This window comes from Danio rerio, chromosome 3 (assembly GCF_049306965.1).
Source record: "Danio rerio strain Tuebingen ecotype United States chromosome 3, GRCz12tu, whole genome shotgun sequence".
Classification (NCBI taxonomy): domain Eukaryota; kingdom Metazoa; phylum Chordata; class Actinopteri; order Cypriniformes; family Danionidae; genus Danio; species Danio rerio.
This window is the reverse complement of record NC_133178.1, coordinates 54,543,410-54,568,209: the sequence shown is the minus strand read 5'-3', so window position 1 is coordinate 54,568,209 and position 24,800 is coordinate 54,543,410. Positions and strand designations below refer to the sequence as shown.

Here is a 24,800-nt window from a genome sequence, read left to right as displayed (position 1 = left end):
AATACTCTGATTTTAATATAATTTAGATAATACTCTTATTAAGAGTCTACCATGTAAGCAGGAATTTTTGATTACCTTAAAGGACAACTGAGTCATGAAATGCAGAGATTTTTCTTTTTGTTTGCCATGCGGTATCATATTCCATTAAAACAGAAGTCGAAAGTTAAAAATGTATATATACATATATATATATATATATATGAGGAGCAGGATAAAAAGAATAAAAACTTAAATCTTAAAGCAAGAACAGTTCTCATTATTCTAAATATAAAATTTAAATTTAGATAAAAAGTGTGATTTATATAATTTAAATTTCTATAATAGGGAAACACAGTGGTGCAGTTTCTATGTTCTTCCCCTGTTGACGTGGATATCCTTCTGTGCTCCGGTTTTTCCAACAAGTTTATAAACATGTGGTATTCACCTTATTCTCCGCCGACGAGTTGGCGCAGCCATTTAAATCTTTTTGGCACAAGACTTCCGGTCACATTCACTTCCTTTCATTTTTAGACATTAAAAACTGTTCGTTTCGCTGTTTGATGTTGCAAACTGATATTTCCTTGTTATATTATTCTACTTGGTCTGTATAGTCATGCAAACATTTGTTTGTAGAGCAAGTAGTTTGACCGTTTTTGCTATTTATTATTCCTAGTAATTTCTCCCATAGGCGACTGAAACAGAAGTTTTAAGACAGGGGTCTCAAACTCAATTTACCTGGGGGCCGCAGGAAGCAAAGTCTGGGTGAGGCTGGGCCACATAAGGGATTTCACAAAAAAAAAAAAGTCCTCAAATGTCATTATTAACAGTTTTAATTATTTCTTCTGAACATGAAGTGTCCTGAACATTAACAGAACATTGAGTGAAGATTATGAACAGTTCCTCTGAACATGGCATCTTTTGCCTACTTCTTGCGGCCAGAGACTTGACAGCGCTTCTTCTCACAAATCTTATATATGTATATATATGTATAAATAAAACACCCCCACCCCACTCCAGTCACTTCAGTCTGTACCAGTCTGTATCTACCTATAATATATATAAGATGCAGGCTGTAGCTAGGTAGGTGGCAGGCTGCAGATAGGTAGCTAAGTGGCAGGCAGGGGCAGGAACAGCTTACCTTGGTTCTGGCCGGCGCGAGTTCCCTCCCTGCCTGGTTTATACTTCTGCGTCAAGTGACCGGCGCAACTCACGGCGCAGGCAACGCGCGCAGCTGTGCATTTATACTTCTGCGCGCTGTCTCTGTTGGTCTGCATTAACACTTCCGAAATGCTAGTGGGCAGTGAGGTGTAAATGTTCCCCTGTGTCGAGTTTCTTCGCTTCTGTTTTGCTATTCTGAACACTTCCTGGATGTACAAGTGACTCAAACTCGCTCATTTTGAGGCAGGAACCGGCGGACGTGCAACAACTTTTACCATGAGGTAAACACAGAACAAAACTTTCCATCCGGAGCTCATTCACGGGACTCCACACTTGTAAACAATCGCTCGCGCCATTCTCGCGGCTCTCGGTCCCGCCCAGACTTGTCGGCGCTAGCAAGCTGACCAATCACAGAGCTTGCGCTACGCGTCGTTGCGACGTGTAGTTACAATTTTTGAGAGGTGCACGTCAGTGACAGGGACGGCCACGGCGAAGGGCTATGCGTCAGTGCCGTAGCCTACACCGGTGTTTGACGCAGAAGTATAAATCACACTTCCCGCCCGTCACAGCGTCTAACAAAGGGGCGGGGTGCGTGGTGACGTCACCGGCATCCCCGCCCCTTTGTTTACACGGCGGGCGGGGAATGCCAGTGACCGCTGTGTACGGATAGAATTAGCGGAGCGGGGAGCGCTCTCTCTCCCCGCTCCGCTGATTCTGTCAGTGTACAGCGGTCGGCGAGGGCCACAAAATATTGCACTGAGGGCCGCAAATGGCCCGCGGGCCGCGAGTTTGAGACCCCTGTTCTAAGACAATCTCGAAAACAGGCGCACTTCCGCATTTTAGAATAAGGTCAATAGGTAAATTGGATAGGCTAAAATGTCCGTAGTGTATGTGTGTGAATGAGTGTGTATGGATGTTTCCCATTAATGGGTTGCGGCTGGAAGGGCTTCCACTCAATAAAACATATGCTGGCAGTTCATTCCGCTGTGGCGACCCCAGATTAATAAAGGGACTAAGCCAAAAAGAAAATGAGTTAATTAATTTCGATAATAAGAAAACAATTTAAGTTTAAAAGTTAATTGATGGAGCATATTAAAAATATTTAGATTAAATACAAATTTTAGTATCCTGGAGAAATCTGTATTTTTTTATCTCTTGAATGATACAACATTATGTATTGATACTTCTGTTACAATTTGATTAGTTTACAGTTTTTTTGACAATTGCTATGACACGTTTATCAATACATTTAACAAGTTTCCTTAACTCTTAACACAGTTAGCACAACATCCGTCTTCGTAGGCTATACAATTAACACATTTCTTGTTGTTTTGACACAAAATGCATCCAGTTAACACAAATTTAAAATGCTTTAACTTCATTTACACACAAGCAAAACCAAGAACAAAACAATGTAATTTTACAGTCAAATTTACAAATGCTTTAAAACAGTATGTCAGAACAGATAACACCATGTTCTAAACAGAAATTATATAGGATAAAGTCAAAGTGAACAGCTGTTCTAATTGTGAATTAAAACACAAATATATTCCCTGTATTTTATTCAATTTCCAATAAGAAACAGCATATTACTGTATACATATTACTGTATATATATATAAAACAGCTGATCCCCATCTAGAAAGCACACTCATGTCTTGAGGTTTTTCCAATTACATGATCATATGTTCTAATATAGGACTCTTGAGGTTTTTGAAAGGAACAGTGAGCGAATCAAAGAACTCTGTCACCAATACGTCCAGGTAAGATTATGCAATACAGTCATTACTGTACTATACACAGTGTGTTTTGCAGTAAACTACTCTTTAAACCTGGAGTTTATTAGTACATACAGTAGATATACAGTACAGCATTTGCATACACTGTGTCTAATTACTTTCAGAGAGTCATGAAGTTAGAGGCCAATCAAGTACCACATGAAATTTTCAGTGCTGACAAGGCAGGGGATGTCGCCGTAGGAAAAACATAATAGGCCAAAGGGCCACAGTTACTGTGCCGGGCCACAGAAGATATCAAGTGTAATGTGGATGAGAACATTAGGCAAAAGACCAGGCAGAATAGAAGATTACTTTGTTATTTTATTATAATTGTGGTTCTTTTTCTGTTTGCAGTGATGTCCTTCTGCAAAAAAAGTCTGTACTGCAGAAATTCTGTGTCTGTATTTATTTTTTTTACATAAACTGTAAATTTTATAAAGCTATTGTTTTTCCTCGTTTGTATAGAATTTTTGCAGTAAAAGAAAGAAAATGCATGCATTTACTTAACCCAACTAAACAAAACTGTAACGAGACTTCAAATATAAGGGCAGAGCTGACACAGAAACTAATGCAGTTTCTGTAATGTCAGCTGATGATAGTGTTTTTATTGTCAGTGTGTTCTGATTGACTAAATGTCTCTGTTGGAAGAGAACATGTGTTTGTGTTTTGAACAATAATTTCATTTTGAAACATGACTGCAGTGTTTTGTTAGAGATGGTGTTGTCTGTTCGTTTATTTTTGTATTTTGAAAATTAGTTTAGAGGTTTAGTTTATAATGTGTGATTTTGAGGATGAAATTACCTGTTTTGCCAATTGTGTGTTTTAGGTGTGTTACTGCGTTGTGTTTAGCAAACTTATTAAATGTATTGAAAAAAAGTGTCATAGCCATTGTAAAAAAACTGTAAATACAGAAATAACAGTACTTAAATACAGGAGCTGGACTGAAGCTGACTAAAAGTGTTTTATAACAACTACATTAATTGCTCTATCTGGGTCAGCAATGGGATAAATGGGATTTAAATATTCCACTGTGATAGAACATGGCAGAACAATGAATAGACATCAGTGAGATATTGGCGCTTATGCTGGGTTCACAACAAATGCGAGCAGCACAAATGATGTGGAATGCACATTTGCCTAAATCACATGTTCAGCACGAATTTAAAATTCACGAGGAAAATTTGTGTGAGGCAAAATACATGTACTGTAGTTAACTAAAGTGAGTAATACCATGCTTCATGTCAGGACCAGCATTAGGAGTAGAATTGCTTGGGTATTTTTCTCTGCAGCGTGTTACCAAAAATTCAAGTGCATTTTGATGATCAGCTGTTTCAAAGGATTATTGTTATGCACTTTTCACCAAGATGTAATAATACCCTCAAGTGTGTCTGAGAAGTTTCACCATGTTGTAGATGCCCCTATTTGGGTGGAAGCAGAAATTTTATTTTTGTGTGTGTCTCTTTAAATACAAATGAGATGCTGCTGCAAAACAGTTTTTTAAAAAAGGGCAGAGGATTTACTGTGCATTACTCTGGCGACAACAAGCACGAAATCTGCAGGTGCTTTAAAGTCTTTAAAATCCTAAGGTATAGTTTTCTACATGTACAACAATCAAGATCTTAGATGGCACAGCTTGAAAATTAGATTAAGATCTCTTTCATGTCATCTATCAATTACAAAATGTTATGTAAAAGATTCTACTAGCACAACCAGGCTTTGTCCCCTTGCACGGGCATTATCTGAATTCAGAATACTGTGACATGTATATTCCTTCAAGAAGCTCAGGACTACAATCAAGGCTTTTGATGGATTTCAGTATATAGAAACAAATCACTTTGATGCCACTTTGCACCTTTTTCATGTTCAAACCAGTAACATATAATAGGCCTCCTTTCCAATCTGTTCAGATTGTAGCATATTCAGCCTTTCCTCTGGCTTTATGAGGGCAAAATCAGAGTGACTGTAGACTGCCTGGGTGATATACATGCCCTATAACGGGCTGGAGTCAGCAGCAATCTGTTACTCTGACTGGCCAAGTAATGGGATTGAGAATCAATGTTTCAGTGGCAATGGATGGTGTGGCGTGTGACAAGAGACTAATCAGTCTCCCACCCTCAGTATCTTGGACATAGGCAAGGACATGGCAAAGTCATGTGGAATATAATGGCACAGGGCAGTTTGCTTCATCACATTACAGCAGTTTGAAAGTCAACTGCTGTTTTAAGGTTAGGGCTGTATTAGACTAATGTGTGGGTTGGGAATTGGATCTTCATAAGAGCTCAGTGTATTGTAAAGGGCCATGTTTATTTATTTTTTTACTCAGAAAGTGTTGGTTGTCATTGCCTTTCGTTTAATGAATTTACGAGGACCACCGTTTCAGCTAAAAGTCTTTTTTAATAATATAGTGAAGAGAAACGATTACCTAGATCACTGATAACCCGAGGGGTTGAACAATCACTTAAGTTTCATTCACTTTAGAGCATAAATTCAAACCATTACTGAATTAGTTGGACCTATTCTCCAGGAACAGTTCTCCCAAGAATAAAATAAAGCAGTACATAATTTACTCACCCTCAAGCCATCCTTTTATCCTGGCTTTTCCATGCTATATATATATATATATATATATATATATATATATATATATATATATATATATATATATATATATATATATATATATATATATATATATATATATACATATATATATATATGATTTTTTTTACTTAATTAAATTATGAAACTTCCAAAAGTGCATAAATCCATCATCAAACTAACCCACAGTGTTGCCAGCTTAGCGACTATGACACTATATTTAGTGACTTTTCAGACCCCCTTGGTGACAAATTTTCCAAAAAGCAACTAGCAACAATTTTAGCGACTTTTTGGGTTTTGCTAGAGATTAGAGACTATCATGTGTCCGTACTGTACCGTTCCTATTTTTCTTAATGAGCTGTGGTCAATGCCATCGGCCCCTTCCCCGCCTCAGAACATTCACACGCGGCCTAGTCCTCGTACAGGAGTTTCTCCAACCTGCAGCCTGAGAACAGATCACCCCTCTGCGTACCGATTTCAAATGATTAGGACCGTGAGCGTGAGGTATTTCCCTTGTACAGACAAACCGATCTGCTTCTCCTTTGTTTTAAATTAAAAATTTAATTTGACCGTTTATTCTTTTCCTGTACACAATAACGGATATTTTAGTGACAGTTTTGGAACTTATCTGAGTTTATTATGTCTGAGAGATTATTGCAAATTCACTACACAGCTGTACTGACATACTATATTTAAACAGTAAATTTAGCTTTATTGACATGCATACATAAAGTGTAGTGCAAATGCAGATACACTTTTATTAATCATAGGCTGCTAAACAAACAAAAACAAATTGCAAATTGACATATGACACAGCAACATTTAGCAACTTTTTGAGCAGAGCTTAGCTTTTTATTGAAAATAGTTGGTAACACTGGTAACCCATTTACTGTACCATCTGGGCAGGGGTGACAAAAAGGACTTATGTCCTACAGAGTCTAACTCCAACTTGTTTCAACACACCTGCCAGAAGGACTCTAGCATGCCTAGTACGAGTTTGATTAGCTGATTCAAATATGTCTAATTGGGGTTGGAGCTAAACTCTGCAGGACACCGGCCCTGCGGGTTGCATTTTTAAAACAGAAATACTTTAACATTTTTAATTATTAACTCCAATTACTGACTCCTGGTAGTGACTAAATCCACATTATGTGCAACATATTATACAATATTTTGCACATGACATAAAATAAATTTGGAGTGGAAGCTTCGGGAATAGATGTGTCTAGTGGGAACTACTTACCACAGAAGACAGCAACAAACAGCAAAACAAGTTGGCTTGGTATTGCTATAAATCATACAGTTATACAGTATATTACTCTTGCAATGCCACATACAGTTAAAGTCAGAATTATCAGCCCCCCTGAATTATTTGCTCATTTAATTTTTTTTCTCCAATTTCTGTGAAACGTAGAGACGATTTTTTTTCAACACATTTCTAAACATAGTTTTAATAACTCATTTCTAATTTTTGATTTATTTTATCTTTGCCATGATGACCGTAAATAATAATTAGGATAGGGTAATTAAGCAAGTTATTGTATAACGATGATTTGTTTTGTAGACTATCGAAAAAAATAGCTTAAAGGGGCTAATAATTTTGTCCCTAAAATGGTTTTTAAAGAATTAAAAATTGCTTTTACTCTAGCCTTATGGCAGTGTAGTTTTACTGAAGATTGTTTTTTTTTTTTTTCGATTTGAAGATTTATGCGCATTTGGAAGCTTCAAAATACCAGCTACTATCCTATATCATTAGACACTATAGACTAGGACTGGGCCAATAAATGGTATAAATATTTATTGACCAAACACCATCGTCAATAATGATTAAAAAAGTTTGCAATGAAGTTTTAGTATGAAGCAATATAGCTTTGGAAGGAATGCCAATAAGCTTAGGGTTATTTCCAATCGAGGCGCATGGCTTGGTGCAACACAAACGGCATGCAAGTGACGCATGCGCATTTTTAAGACACACCTAGTTTAAAACATTTTAGAATGCTGCATGCGCACCGCAATTCATACTAGTAGAACTAACCAATCTGTTTCACACTTTGTATGTAATATACACATTTTGTAATAACGGCAGACAACAATGGGAGACAAACACAGAGCACCTACAGTAAACACTGCAGTGCTGTTTCATTCATTCATTCATTCATTCATTCATTTTCTTTTTGGCTTAGTCCTTTTATTAATTCGGGGTCACCAAAACTTAATAAACCACCAACTTATACAGAACGTTTTACGCAGCGGATGCCCTTCCAGCTGCAATGCTATTTCATTCTCTTCATAAATACAAACTTGTTTCGGACCTGCAGTAATGTTTGTTTTAGATCCCCTGAGAAAATGGTTGATGAGCGCCTAGTTATGAGAGATGCCAGATATGCGTGAGCACAAATCGCAACGAAAATGGTAAAGGAAACAGAATCCGTACGTTTGCTCATTTCACATGCTTTCAAATGCACAGATTTCGGCATCTCAGGTCAGAATAACAACAAATGTGAAAATGGGTGCGGTGACTAGCAGCAGTGAAGAGATTGCAACATAAAAAGGATTTAAGGATGTCACCAAAGTGGCTTTTTGGTTTCTTTTCTTGTGCATCCCAGCCGCTAGCTCTCACTCTGAATTTTTTATTTTTTTTTTAGCATAGGGGGTTGTTAATAGAGTTTGTGGTTTACTGTATGGTTATTATAGACATCTTACAAATGTTTATCAACCTTAAAGTTTGCTTGATTGTTCAGGTTTACACTTTGCCATTGCACACACTTTGTAGGCTTTTATTTATCAATTTTGAGTCTGTTATGTTTATTTTATAATAAGACATAAGATACGTATTTTTAAATAAAATGGATAATAAAAAACTCCTAATATTCCTAAATGATTTGTAAAAAAATACTGAATGATTATCAATAAACATTATACTATGATAATTCCTTTCCTGTATTGCCCAGTCCTATACGAGTCAGGATAAACATTTAAAACTACCCTGAATGTGTTCGTCTAACAGAAAAAAAATAAAAATAAAATATATATATTTTTTTTAAATCACAGACCAAGAATGGCTTGAGTAAATTTCATAAAAATTTTGTGATGAACAATTCATTTAAGTCATTTTATCACCTTGACATGAGCTGAGAAGTTACTTGTTTATATTTTAAAAGGAATCAGTCTAATTACTTTCTGTTTGTTCAAAAGATGCATTACTTTACCACAGATTCTGGAATCTGAATCCTCTGAAGATTTTAAATTCCTAACAGTTCCCATCTCTATGTTTAGTGTTGTTGTGTTGAGATGTTTTATTAACGGCTAGCAAGGAATGGCATCAAAGCATTCAAAAGTGGTCTGTTGGGGTAAAACGTCTTGCTTTTGTTTGAACTTGTAGCCATGCTGCATGCTGATGGTTATTTACCATGCTGGGCCCTCTAAACCAAGCTCTATTCATGTGTCCCATAAAGCCACATGCGTCTCGGATGTGGTTGGCCTGGAACTGTCTGTGAACTGGGCTTTACTGCTCACAACAAAACACAATCCACAGACGCTGTTAGAAGATCATTGCACAACACTTCAAGGCCTGCCTGTGGTTCTGATTGTTTACTCCAGCTGTCTGTGAGTTTATAAGGATTTTGTTTCAAGACAAAGTCTCTTTGGTTCTAATTGTTTTAGATGGAAAAATAAAGACACTAATGGGTATAAGAAGTTATGAGGACAAATTTCTCTTTAAAAGTCCATAATCAGGGGCTGAACTTGGAAAAACAGACGTACAGGGAGGCATGAAAACCGAAAGCAAGCATCATTGCATGGTTTTTAAGTATTCAATGAATGCTATATAAAGTGTTGTTCAAAATAATACCAGTACAACATGGCTAACCAAAATAACCCGGTTTTTTACTATATTTTTTATTGATTCATGACAAACAAGTTACCAGTAGGTGAAGTAGATTTTCAGAAAACAAACAAGATCCAGCGTTCATGATATGCACACTCTTAAGGCATTGCAAATAGACAATTAGTTGACAGGGATGTGTTAAAAAAAAAAAAAAAAACAGTGTCTGCTATTCGCTGTACAAACTCAAAGCTATTTTGCACAAACATTTTTGTTTTGAGGATTTAGCAATCCTGTGAATCACTAAACTAATATTTATTTGTAAAACCACTGTATGTTGCTTCTGAGCTTAACATCTGTGTGGCATTGAGTCAACCAACTAGTGGCACCTTTCAGCTGTTATTTCCCTCCTTGATCCACAATTCATTCACATTTCTTGGTTTTGCTTCAGAAACAGCACATTTGATATCACCCCACAAATTCTCGATTGGATTAAGGTCCAGGGATTGGGCTGGCCACTCCTTAACATTAATTTGGTTGGTTTGTAGCCAAGACTTTGCTCATTTTCTAGTGTGTCTGTCTTGTTAAAACAACCATTTCAAGGGCATGGGCATAAGGTAACATGACCACTTCAAGTATTTTGACATGCGAACTGATCCATGATCCCTGGTATTCGATAAATAGGCCCAACACCATATTAGGAGATACATGCCCATATCAAGATGCTTGCACCAAAATGCTTTATTGTCTTTACTGTATACTGTGGCTTGAATTCAGAGGGGGTCATCTCACAAACTGTCTGTGACCCTCGGACCCAAAAAGAACTATTTTATTGTCATCAATCCACAAAATGTTTCTTCATTTGATGTGTTCTTTGGCAAATTGTAACCTCTTCTGCACATGCCTTTTATAACAAAGAGACTTTGTGGGGAGATTCTTGAAAATAAATTAGCTTCACACAGTTGTCTTCTAACTGTATAAGAACTTACAGGTAACTTTAGATTGTCTTTGATCATCCTGGAGCTGATCATTGACTGAGCCATTGCCATTCTGGTTATTCTTTGATCCATTTTTATGGTTGACTTCCATTTTCTTCCCTGTCTCTCTGGATTTGCCCTCCAATTTAAGCCATTGGAGATCATTTCAGCTGAACTTTTTTTATAGGTTGTCCCCTATTAGGTTCTCCCCTCTCCAATAGACCTTTTAATCAAAGTACGCTGTTCTTCTGAACAATGTCTTGAACGACCCATTTGACTTAGCCTTTTAAATGCATGTTTAACAAGTACAGGCTTCATCCTTAAATGCGGCCCCCTGATTCACACCTGATTTTTTTTCACAAAATTAACGACCTCACTGATTGAATGCTGCTATTTTTTGAACACACCCCTTTCTACTAATTGCCCAATTGAACGCTGGGTCTTGTTTGTTTTCTGAAAATCTACTGCACTTATTGGTAACTTGTTTGCCATGTATCAATGAAAAAACATAGTTAATAAACTGGACTATTCTGGTTAGCCATGTTGTACTGCTATTATTTTGAACAATACTGTAGATACTGTTTTAACAACCATGCTGTTTAGTTCTACCAAGTACTTCAAGAAATCAAGTATGCCAGTAATTTATTCAGTATCTTGATCTGTTGATGTTCCCAACTTCATTTAATCAAAATTAACTACAACATATGCTTCATTTCAAGAAGAGCATAAGTTTGTTTTGTGTGGCCATTGCCAGGGCTTGAAAATGAAGAGATCTGGGAGACGGGCCATTAAAACTTGTGCTATATTAATGGCTACAAATAAAACACCCTGCAGAAATGTATTCAAAATATTTGGGTGAAGCACTTTTCGAAAGATGAACGACTTATGCAGTACATAATTTGGATAAATGTTTATTGAATGAAAATTAGTGTGGCTTCTGCAAATGTCGCTAACTAAATTTAATGTAATGGCGTTGTCTACATTCTATTAGACGCTATGCTTCCATCCAACTATTTTAGTGTGCATTTTGAATATGCACCTAAAAAAACAGTTGATGGAAGCACCAATATTTGCATAAATGTATAAAATGCACATAAAAAACATATGTGCATAACTGAGTAAATACACTTTTTATTCGATAAGAAAAGATGAACATGAACTACTATGGAAATACTTTTACCAAACAAATTCCAGCATGCGCATTAAAAGAGGCCATGTGATTTTGTTGTAAGAGATCATCTAATGATGAAAATGTGTGTGAATAGATAAACAAACAGGCTGACCACACAGTAAACCATTTGGGATGCTGTTTTGGCCATTCTAAAATGCTGTAACCATTTTAGTATTAGTGTTGTTATTATATTATTAATTACTTCCGAGAACTGTCAAAAGTGTTTGTTCTCCGCATCTCATGCCTTCAAATGCTAACACATGTTCATTACGTGTCGGCATTTTCTATTGAGGTGCAAGTAATTAATTAAATAAAGAAAAGATTCACGCAGCATCCCCTATTTTTATATTTGGCGCCATTTTATCAAGAAGTGACGTTTTTGTTGTTTTTGACTCATTGGATGGAAACGCTGCTTTATTCACTTAAATTCGCTTCTTGTATGCAATAATCAAGTTTTGCACATACATTTAATTAGCATCTTTGGATGGAAAAATAGCTAATATATTAATTCCTGGTATTCTACCGGCAAATCTCTTGAACAAGGGTAATTTTGCCACTGTTTTGATGGCATTTGACGCAGTTTCACATACAAAATAGAAATGGTATTTGTGTTTATCTTACCAAATATAATATAATCACTGCAATAAATTGTCCATGCTCTTATTTTTTGATTACCGACATTGCCTCCTGTCAGTTTTTGTGTTATCGATAGAGTGTTGCCAGATATTACTAAGGAACAACAAAACAAAACAAACAAAAGCAAAAGCAATCCCCCCCAAAAGACATACTAAATAATATTAAATATTGTATTGTGCAAAAAGAATACGGAAACAGTAACCCCAAATTCAATTTTGCCACTTCATTAAAGCCAAAAATCACTTAAATGCTGTCAGTGTTACAGTTTTTCTAACAGCTAACAAGCAATGTAAAATACTGAAGCCACCTTCTCAAACCTGTTCACACAATAAGCATTACCAACATGAACCTTGACCATTCAGTTCAACTCATCTCCAAAACTTACTCAGACCAGTTTGCTTATCTAAAAATAAGCTTGTTTCACCAAACTGCTGTCAATTCTCATTCTGAAAACATACTTTTCATTCAAAACACACTGACCTAAAAAACAGTAACAGCAGGGAGCATTCTAGAAATGTAATGAAGTTGGAACAAATCATCAGATACTGTGCAGTATGTAATTTTACCCTCATTTCACTGTGTTAAATGTTCTAAAGAATGTGTGAAAAAAAAACTTCCAACTGAAAGATCCTCTTTTTTACGTAAACATAAATGTTGCAGGTGATAAACACCATCTTTTCTAAATCTGTGTTGTTCTCTTTGTTCCACCCAAATTTACATAAAGTATGTCATGATTCAGAAAACTACTGTATTAAATTTCAAAGCAAGGTTTTCTGCACTTGAAGACACTGAAACTGAGGTACAGAGCAGCCATTTGCAACACTCTTTGAGGCTCACTTTAACCCATTCCTCCTTGTTAGGACTTTATTATTGCATAGAAACAAGCCCAGAGCTCCCACAGATTGAGCGCTGTAGTGAAAAACTATTTACTCACTTTAGGTTCAGTCTTCCCCATTTTGAAAATGAACAATAGTTCCCACCAGAACCAAATTAATTAAAGTAGCTCTCATGACTAAAGTGAACTTTACTTAAGTGACTAAAGTGACCATTTTGTTTGTATATACACAGTTGAAACCAGAAGTTCACATACACTATATAAAAAGGCACATAACAATTTTTTAAAAAGTCAGACGTTAATGTGACTAAACTTTCTCTCTTGTAGGTAAGTTAGGATTATCAAATGTGTTTCTGTTATGCTTAATAGCAGAAAAATGAGAGAGACATTTTTGGATAAATTGTTATAACTTTTCTTGAAAGTCTAGTTTACATATAATAAGTTTATTATGCCTCTGAAAAAGCTCAGATGATGGTGTCAAGGTGTTGGAAGTTTCTGATTGGCTAACTGACAACATTTGAGATAACAGGTGGCGCAACTGAAGAATTGTATTTAAGGAAAACCTCAAACACACTGCTTCCTTGTGTGACAACATGGAAAATCAACAAGCCAGAATCAACAAAAAAGCCAGATTAGAATTTGCTAAATAACACTGGGAAAAATAATAATTTTTGGAGACATGTCATGTGGTCTGATGAAACGAAGATTGAACAGTTTGGCCATAATCACCAGTGTAACATTTGGAGGACAAAGAGCAAAGCTTTTAAGCCTAGGAACACCATCCCAATGGTGAAGTATGGGGCGGCAGCATTATGTTGTGGGGCTTTTTTGCTGCAGGAGGGACTGGTCCACTTCACAGCATACATTGCATCATGAAGAAAGAACATTATGTAGAAATATTGAAGCAACATCTCAAGACATCAGCCAGAAAATTAAAACTTGGGTATGAAATGATTCTGAATTAAAGTAAAAGTGCCAAACTGCAGTTAAAGTCGACAAATTAAAAATGAAACAAAATTACATGAAATTCCGGAGGAAATGTGAATATAGTGGTGACACAATGACAGTAATCAAATTATGTGTTTTTACATGTTAAGGCAAATAATTTGATTACTGATGTCTATTTACTGCTGGCAGCTAGCTCTCTGCAACTCTCACATGGTTGTCCACTAAAGCTAAGCAGGGCTGCGCCCGGTCAGTACCTGGATGGGAGACCACATGGGAAAGCATGGCCTCCTAACCCTCCCCATTTCATAATTGGCCACAAATGGGTCTTTCAAACAGACCATGACCCTAAGCATAATGCCACATTAGTTAAAATATGCTTTAAGCACAACAGATTGAATGTTTTGGAGTGGTCATCACATAGCCCTGATCTTAATCATATAGAAAATTTGTGGGCAGAGTTGAAAAAGCTTGTGCAGGCAAGACAGCCAACAAATCTGACTCAGTTACCCCAATTCTGTCTGGAGGAGTAGGCCAAAATTCCTGCAAATTATTGTGAGAATCTTGTGGAAGGATACCCAAAACATTTGACCAAAGTTATACAGTTTAAAAGCAAAGCTAAAAAAAAAATACCAAGGAAATGTATGTAAACGTTTGACTGTCTAGAAATTAATTTTAAAAAAAAATTCTCATTATTCTGGCATTTAGCAAATGTAAATCGCTTAGGTAATCCTAACGGACCTAAAATTGTAAACATTTAATATGACTTACCATCAGACATTAAAAAAAAAAAAAAAAAAAAAGGTTATGTTCCTTTTTTTAGAGTGTATGTAAACTTGTATTAACTGCACATATATTGGATTAACAGTCTCAACATTGTTGCCAAGCAACTAAGTGTTAAATATGCGTTAATATAGAATGAGCAGTTAAAGCAGTTAATGACTTTGACCATGACCCAATCATTCAGAATATTATATTATTTAGTATGAATTCCTTTCACAAATGAATGCTACTAATTTTGCTTGCTTTTGTCTGGCGATGTATAAGTTTAAGTGTTCTCTGTTACACATATGGTGGTTTTGTCTTCGGATCAATAGTGAGTTGATAGAGCTATTAATTGTGAGGCTCTTTAAGTGCACTCTTTAGACTTTAGTCTTCCGTGGCTTTTAGAAAGACCTGTGCTGGTCTAGAGTATCATGTTGACTGAAGGTGTCTCAGTTGTGCACCTGTTCAGAGCATCAGTACCATGGACAGGGAACAGATCCGTGATTTACTTTGTGAACTTTAGCAATTCTCCACCATTTTTAGAGTAAAAGCATACAATTCAAGAGGCTAGAATGATTTTCAGGCCTCATAACATCATAATATTTTCTGTCAGTAGCTGAAGAGCTATTTACTTCAGTGCCTCTCAGTTAATTGTGAAATAGATTGTTTTAAATCTAAATTGTTTAAATTGTTTAAAACACATTTAAATTAAAATTAATTTAAATTAAAATATTTTATTCAAAAAATCAATTGAAAAAGCTGGAGACCTATGAAAAATTGACTTCCACATAACTTCTTTTGTGTTTAACAGAACTAAGAAACCGCTTGAGGGCAAGTAAATACCGAGTAATTTTTCCTTTTTGGGAGGAAAAAGGAACTATGAACAACATTTTTGCAAAATTAGATTTTTGAGAGTTGATGATGAAATGAATGAAGTTTAGGTAAAAAAAAAAGTCTTTCTAAATGAAAAACTTCAGTAAAGTACAGATGCATGACAAAAAACAGCTTACTGTAAGTGAATGAATCATATCACTTTGTTTATATCCACAACTGTAAAGAGGTTTTGAAAGGTTTAGAAAAGAAAAAAGGCTGTGATGTGGCCCAACACAGTGTGGCTGTTCAGATCGACATAAGTAGTAATGGTCTTTTAATGACAGCAGCAAATAACTGAACAACTATTTAAACTGTAAAACCATTTTTAAATTATGCATTAACATTTATTTTACATCTTTTTTAATTCACAAACTGTGCAGCTTTTGTCACTGCAGTGTATCTTTATGGGCTGCTGGAAGAACATTTTACCTCTTGGTATGGAAAGTCAGAAATGTCTGGCCCTTTTATTCATTCATTCATTTTCTTGTCGGCTTAGTCCCTTTATTAATCCGAGGTCGCTACAGCGGAATGAACCGCCAACTTATCCAGCAAGTTTTTACGCAGCAGATGCCCTTCCAGCTGCAACCCATCTCTGGGAAGCATCCACACACACATTTACACACACACACTCATACACTACGGACAATTTAGCCTACCCAATTCACCTGTAACGCATGTCTTTGGACTGTAGGGGAAACCGGAGCACCTGGAGGAAACCCACACGAAGGCAGGGAGAACATGGAAACTCCACACAGAAACTCCAACTGAGCCGAGGTTCAAACCAATGACCCAGCGACCTTCTTGCTGTGAGGCGACAGCACTACCTACTGTGCCACTGCCTCACCCGGCCCTTTTACCAAATTTAGAAATTTATTAAACTAATATATATAAAAATTTAGATGTGAACATGTCATGGACAGAAGCAGCTTCACAGAAAATAATTCATCCGTACATTTTACTTCAGCTTAGTTCCCTGTTTATCAGGGGTCACCAAAGCAGAATGAACCGCCACAGAAAAATTGCTGACACTGCAATTTAAGGCAACTTAAGAAGAACCAGCTGTCATAGCTGCACGATAGAAAGCATTCTGACCAACTGTGTCACAGTCTGGTATGGAAGCTGCTCTGTTGCTGAGTGTAAGGCACTGCAGTGGGTGATGAAAACTGCCCAACGCATCACAGGGACCACACTGCCAGCCATAGAGAACATCCAGAAAAAATGCTGTCTGCGCCGAGCACGCAGTATTCTTAAGGAGTCCTCTTACCCTGCTCACAGGGTGTTTTCTTTCCTGCCTTCCGGCAGGCGCTTCAGTCTCCTCCGGACAAAAACCAGCAGACTGAGGAACAGCTTTTTCCCTAGAGCTGTCTCCCTTTTGAACTCTGCCCCTCACTGACTCTTTTGTCGTTCTAATACACCACCGACTATCCTCTAACTTAAACTCCTCACAATCACTGCACTATTTAACATTTGCACATTTAAAAATGGCACATATTCATTGCACTACATTGCACTGAATCATTTATTTTAATTGTACATACCTGCTGCACATGTTTTTTTGTAATTACAGTAGGTGAGAGTTCAAAGTGACTATTACCGCCGCGTCATATACCGCCGCCGTTTGAAATAGGAGCCGCTTTGTTTTTAGTGTATGACCGCAGTTTGTGAATGAGCCGCCAGGGGGCGCAAAGGGACGGGATGCGAACCGACAGAAATAGCCCACACAGCAGCCTTAAATATGCTATTGTGCTTGTAAATGAGATTAAACAATAAGTCAAAGCATTATAATTCCTTTATTAATCATTTAAAATTTGTTAACACGAATTATTGTTATTCTAAACTTTTTAAGTGCAAAGAGGATTCTTTTTGAAAAATAGAATTGAAGAAGTTAAAGACAACTAATATGAAAGCACAAACATTCCGTACAAATATTCTAAGTATGCCTAAATTAAAAAATTAAAGCAGTCTTTTAGCCTAAATGTAAAGAGATTTTCAGTGTTTGCTATTTTGGTAGGACTAACACAAGACCTTTTCATTTATGTTTTAATTTACCTTTTTATTTACATTTTCGTTGTTGATTATATTTTACTATTTAATTTTATGTCACAATTATTGTACATAATAATAAACGAATATTGAAAAATAATAAAAATAGGCCTTATGTATTTAAGGACATGTGGTCAAACACTAAGAAACGGTCAGGCGCATGGTCTAAAGAGCTTAAGTTGAATACTGCTTCATAAAATAATTTTGCCGCAGGACATATCTCGCAGGTTTATTTTTAATAGTTTTCAGTTATTTTTTTTGTTTCAAAACAACAATGTTCTCTTTAAAGTTCTCTTTAAAGTATAACTGTTGTTTTGTTTTTTTACTTAATGGCCCAGTATGTTTTGTATTTTAATTTAAATTTCAGTCACCTTGCATATGCATTTGAAATATAATGCGCGCATAACCGCGGAAAGAAAAAAAACTGTCAAAGGTTAGAGCTAATTCATCAAAAGGTCGCATTCTGCTTTCACTCTCCCCAAAAAATGCTCTGTTTGAACGATTTAATTATTATCATCGTAACCACTATATAATTATTTAAACTTTCTCTGGTGTTTATTGTTTTTAGAAAATATCTAAAATCTTTAAAAAAAAATATCTTGTAAAATGAAAGTTTAATTTGACTTTAACGGTTTCATTTATGTAGGCTACATAGACCTATACCTAAACTGTTATAGCTTGCTTTTGCATGTTTTATATTGGTTTATTTATTTAATGCGGTTTTATCCGATAATAATTCTTTAAATTATATTTTAATATGGCTCAGGCAATTTTTTCAAGATTTGACACTTGTTTTGAGTCTACAAAAGGGGACAGGTAATTTGTAAAGATTTATGTCTTTCTGTTGTCTTTTATATGGTGTATAGATTGTTATGCGTTATTGGACGCAAGGGGACGCAACAAAGTCACTTATAAATTAAAATTGTATTATGCAACAGCCTTTAAAACGGAAACATAAGGGCGATTATAAGCAAAAAGACCTCAGCCTATAAGGTTAGATGTTTTCTTTCCCTTATTTATTTATTTATTTATTTATTTATTTATTTATTTATTTATTTATTTATTTATGTGTTTGACGCATGTAACTCGTGTGCGATCGGTGTAATGACGGCAAGCCATCTTTCCCAGACTCGGGGCAAAAAAAAAAAGTGTTATAAAAATAAAGTTGCCGCAGGACATAAACGAAGTCCTGCAAGTTTAGTTTTAATAATTTAGTTCCAGTTCTGTTCAGTTTTTTTTCTCAAAACGTCTGTTCTTCTTTAAAGTTTTAGTTTTTTGTTGTTGTTTTTTTTACTTGTAATGGCTCAGTATCTCAATATATATATATATATATATATATATATATATATATATATATATATATATATATATATATATATATATATATATATATATATGAAGTTTATTTATATATATATATATATATATATATATATATATATATATATATATATATATATATATATATATATATATATATATATATATATATTATTAATAAACTTCACAGCCACGAATATAAATAACACAACTTGCGGGTGCAACCAACAAGGGTTGTGCATTTTAGTTTAACTTTTTGAGCGTTATAAGCAGTTCGGTGTTAGTTTTTATATCAAACCGAAACTAAACAGCGCATTCTCTCCGCCTCCTCGTTCATAACCAGCTGGACACACGCTGCTGAGGCAAGCAGGAGAGATAGCCTACTCCGTCATTCATAATCTTAGCTGATGTATCTGAGTCGAAAGAATATATTAAAAAGGAATGTTCTTTTAACAGTCCCGATACGTTTAATCTTTTTATTTTATTTTTTTATTACTTTTTTTCCTGTCAGTTCTCTTTATCAAATTATTTTTTAAGCTGCTTGATTATGTTAAAACAGAAAGCAGAGCCCGTCAATTGAGAGCGATGCATGTCATGTGTTGCATAATTGCCTTTCTTCCTGTGCGTGCTTGATCAATTTCTGATCCTTTTTTGCTCGGGCTCTCACACACAACCTTTATGTCTGCTGTGTCTTTAATATGGTGTGTAGATTATTATGCGTTATTGAAACATCAAGGGGGACGCAGCAAAGTAACTTATAAATTAAAATTGTATTATTTTATGCAACAGCCTTACATTTAAAACGGAAACATAAGGGCGATTATAAGCAAAAAGACCTCAAGGCTAGATGTTTTCTTTCCCTTTTTTATTTATTTGTTTATGTGTTTGGCGCATGTGTGCGATAGGAAAACTAGTGTAATTACGGCAAGCCATCTTTCCCAGACTCGGGACAAATTCCGCCTTTCCTTTCACTCCGTCCCGAAGCCATCCACAGCGTAAAACATATGCTGGATAAGTTGACGGTTCATTCCGCTGTGGCGATCACAGACTAATAAAGGGACTAAACCGAAAAGAAAATGAATGAAGAATGAATGAATAAATTAATAATAATAAAATAAAAATAAGGTAATAATCTTTAAACACAAATTCCGCGTAAGCGACCTTTTTATTTTTAGAGATGGTACATTTGAATTGCCTCTTCCCACTTCCCCCACCTCAAAATTGAAAGTTGCAAAGAGAACTATAGCTCATTTACACCTTGATGTCAGCCTCAATAGCAAAGAGCACAGCCCATTCACACCTCAACACAGAGCAAGTTTAGCGGAAGAATGTCAAATCAGAATCACGCAGATGAAGCACACCAGCAACTACTTTCATGAAACTATTAAATGTGTATTGTCATAATTTGCTTATTTGCAGCAGCTTTTTTTCGCGCAACAGAATTGCGGCGTTGGGAAGCCGTCAATGAATAAAAACAGGGTCAATAGTGAAATCGGCTTTTCATTGTATCCCTATTACCTATATCAATGCATTGAAGGCCTTTTATGGTGTCATCACGATAGAATAGCCTAAGTTATATTGAAATAATTTAAAGAACAAAGTTATAAAAACTCACATTACATAAATAAACAATTAAAAATATGTTTAAGTTGTCTTTATTTAATTGCCCTCGTGATGATGGTGTGCTTTATCATTATGTGCGTTTTACTTATAACGTGATTCAAATGATGGATCTGCGACAGAGAAACTAGGGGTTTTGGGAAACATGCATCACTATATCCTTTTTTCCCCAAACTGTGCATAGTTCAGCCGCAAGTTACTGTACGTCTTTTTTTGGGAAAGCACCCCATGTCCGCTAGTGCCGCGCGCCTCTTTCTCTGGGCAAAAAGGAGTTGATTTTTAAAATATTAAATATATAGATTAATTAAATATTCAGCAAAAGAGACATTTATTTCATATTTTACTATGCATTTCATCTGATAGGCAAATCTTTATAGCTTAATTAAACACATATTGTCAAAACCCACACATAGGCCTATTGTATGAAAATGGAAAGGGCATTTTTTGTTATTATTAGACTACTATTTATTTGTTGCCTAGGCTATTTAGGGGTTGGGGGTTGTTGTTGCGCGAGTACTGAAGAGCGGTGTTGACGTGGTGTTGTCAAGAGCGGTGTTGTTGCGCGCCTACTGAAGGGCGGGACCGAGGGTGTGCCGCGTCGCGGGGGCACTTTTGATCATTTTGGAAGGGCACTTTCTATCCAAGACTAAAAAGGGCATGTGCACTGCACAGGTTGAGCCCTATGTGTGCACGTGCCTGTCTCGGAGTATTTAGTGCACTTGATATGCAGCTCCGTCTCAATCAGCTGCTGAGGGCACAGCCGCTTCCCCACCGGCAGCCATGTCCGCTGCCCTCTTCTAACATGTTAGAAAATACTGCAAATCAAGCTGTCGGTATCTCCCCGCGGTTGAAATTGTTCGTTATTCGAAAAAAAACAATAAATATCAGTGCGCAAGCTTTCTAGATTTATTTTAGGCCTATATTCAGCTGTTTTAATCTTGCAATTCTGATAACTTTTTGAGATAATGTCTGTTTTTATCAACTTGTCTGTCATTTATTTCTCATTTGCTACTCATTTTATTAATTTGTTGATGTTAATATACTACATATAGTCTTGTATATGCATCTAAAATCCTTTGGCATTCAAATTTGCTTTGAACTTGAAAGAGAGAAAGAATCTGATTTTACCCGTCAGAGCACATTGCATATGCCTTTTTTTTAATAACATTTATTTAACAAATATTTTAGCACATCGAAAGTAATTAAATTACCTGTCTTTTGATTAAAACCTTTATGCAAAAAGATCAGAAAAAAAGGCAATATATGCGACATGACATCGCTCTCATGCCACGATTTGAGGATAAATTCGCTTTTAGGCGCTGCTTTGAATAAAATAAAACTATTAAAAAGCACATTAAAGACACTCATAAAATAAAACATAAATAAAGGAGTATCTTATGAAAAAACACCAATTGACGGGCTCTGCTTTCGGTTTTAAAAGAATCAAGCAGCTTTAAAAATATAATTTGCTGAAGAGAAATGACAGGGAAAAAAAGATTAAACATATCGGCACTGTAAAAAGAACATTCCTCTTTGATATATTCTTTCGACTCAGACACATCAGCTAAGATTATGAACGACGGAGTGTCTCTCCTGCTTCAGTAGCGTGTCCCGCTGGTTATAAAGGAGGAGGCGGAGAGAATGCGCTGCTTAGTTTCGGCTCGATATATTTAATTAAAAACTAACACCGAGCTGCTTATAACGTTTAAAAAAGTTAAACTAAAATGCACAACTCTTGTTGGTTGCACCTGCGGGATGCACAATGAACCTAACGCGCCATTATTTTAATTCTATATTCGTGAAGAATGAGCCAACCGCATATGCTAAGTCAGTCCTGTTGGTCGGGACTCTCTGCTTTATAACTTATTAGTTTATTACAATAATCACACTTAGCTTTGCCATCGTTCTTCACCACATATAGCCACTCAACACATCTTGCGGTCTATCTTTAATGTTTAGAATATTAAAGGTGCTATTGATGTTTTGAGAAAAAAAAAGTTAATAGTACTGAAACTAAATTATTAAAAATAAACTTGCGGGACTTCGTTTATGTCCTGCGGCAACATTATTTTTATTACACTTTAAGTGATCTGCTTGAGGTAGGTCACGTTTATCAATGGTAAGTTTTAGCCTAAGTTTACATCAATAACATAATGTGCATTGTCCTTTACCATACAAAAAAGTAAAAAAAAAACATTTATTTATATAGCATTTATTTTTAAATGCATTAAAAAAACAAGCGCATATCTTAGCCTTGAGTTTGTTCACACTCTGCCTGTATTAACATAAATGCTGTATTTTAATATAGCTAATTTTGATTAGCTTTAACTGACAGCCTTTTCTTCTTTTTCCGCGGTTATGCGGCATTATATTTCACACGCATATGCAAGGTGACTGAATATGAAATTAAAATACAAAACTTACTGAGCCATTAAGTAAAAAAACAAAACAGTTATACTTTAAAGCAGAACATTGACGTTTTGAAACAAAAAAACGGAACTGAAACTAAATTATTAAAAATAAACCTGCCAGACTTAATTTATGTCCTATTTTCATTATTTATTTATTTTCATTATTCGTTTATTATTATGTACTATAATTGAAACATAAAATGAGATAGTAAAATATAATCAACAACGAAAATGTAAATAAAAACGTAAATTAAAAACATAAATGAAAATATCTTGTCTTAGTCCTATCAAAATAGCAAACTACATCTCTCTATATTTAGACTAAAAGACTGCTTTATTTATTTATTTATTTATTTATTTAAGACTACTTATTTGTACTGAATGTTTATGCTTTCACTTTAGTTGTCTTTCATTTCTTCAATTGTATTTTCCAAAACGAATCCTCTTTGCACTTAAAAAGTTTACAATAAACCAGGTAAACAAATTTTAAATGTAAGTTGAGGTGATCGCAAGTTCACAACTGTGAGGTGATGTGCTCTACCGGCAGAATAATCTATATTATTTTGCTGTTTTTTATATGCGCACGTTTAAGATTTGAGATAATAACATTGCCATGATAGTCAAAGAAATCAAAACATTATTTTCACCCCAACGCAATTTAATCGGGCACTGAAGGCTAATAACTTAACTCTTATATTTGCTTTTTGACTTCTCATGTATCTTTTCTGCAGCATAGTATAGTGTAAGAGCATGTCTATTACCAGAAAAACTAAATTAAAATTATATTTTAATTGAACACATCACATCACATACAGTAAGCTACGCCTACAGAACAGTCTGTTTAGCATTGTGAAAAGGCAAAGCTGAATATCTGTGGTTAAAGTGCCACCCAGCGGTCAAATGCTGCTGGCGCATCAAGTACCGCCGTCGCCGCGGTATGAATGGCGGCACAAGGAACACATTGAAGTAGTAACATCTGTATGTACACACCCACTGTACATATACATTTGTAATTATGTTTATCTATCTGCAACTAACCTGTACATATGTTAATTTATTGTAAATCTCTGTTCATAGCTAATACAACCTGTATATAAAGTTCATAGTACATTCATTTGTAAATATCACCATAGTTTTTTTTTTTATAACTGTACTTAATTACTTATTCCTTTATCCTGCACTTGCTGCTATTGCACGGGTGGTTAGACCTAAACTGCATTCCGTTGTCTTGTACTTGTACATGTGTAATGGCAATAAAGTTGAATCTAATCTAATCTAATCTAATTTGAAAACATTGCAAATGATGAAAGATGAAAATAAGATGTGCAAAATGCACATCTATAAATGTATACTTGTTTACTAAAAGGAAATAAGCCTATAAACTACTTCTTATGGCAATGAGTGTATTACAAGAAGTTATATTATTAAATATTTATGTGAAAAAAACAGTTAAATCTAATAATTCCAGCCAGCTTCTAGTGATAATTTCGCTTATCTCCAGCTATTGACAGCAGATCCCTCAATGAGAGAGAGAGAGAGATAGAGAGAGAGAGAGAGAGTTGTTAAAAAATAAATAAATTGATATAAAAAATGTATATATTAAATGTGAATTATATTTATTTGTGTATATATAGTCAGTGAAACACTTTTTAGTGTTTATTAAACTCATTTGGTCATCGTCTGTTTCTTTTAAAGTCTTTAAAATTAATATTAAGCCTTGAAGGGCAAATACTTAATTTAATTCATGGGGCATATCATTTAATCAATATAATTCAATAATGCATATAAAGCATACAATTTAATAAATATTAACATATTAATTAGATAAAATTAACATCTGCACTGGAAAAAATATTTAGCAAAGCTTT

At 35.3% G+C, this 24,800-nt stretch overlaps 2 protein-coding genes across 3 annotated transcripts in view; one reads left to right on the top strand and one right to left on the bottom strand.

Annotated features, from left to right (window-relative positions):
• The window catches only part of aatka (apoptosis-associated tyrosine kinase a), a 154,684-nt gene that overhangs the window by 4,255 nt on the left and 125,629 nt on the right, over positions 1-24,800 (top strand). The window lies entirely within an intron of this gene.
• Positions 1-24,800, bottom strand: part of LOC100150142 (4-galactosyl-N-acetylglucosaminide 3-alpha-L-fucosyltransferase 9-like) — a 144,769-nt gene that overhangs the window by 50,583 nt on the left and 69,386 nt on the right. The window lies entirely within an intron of this gene.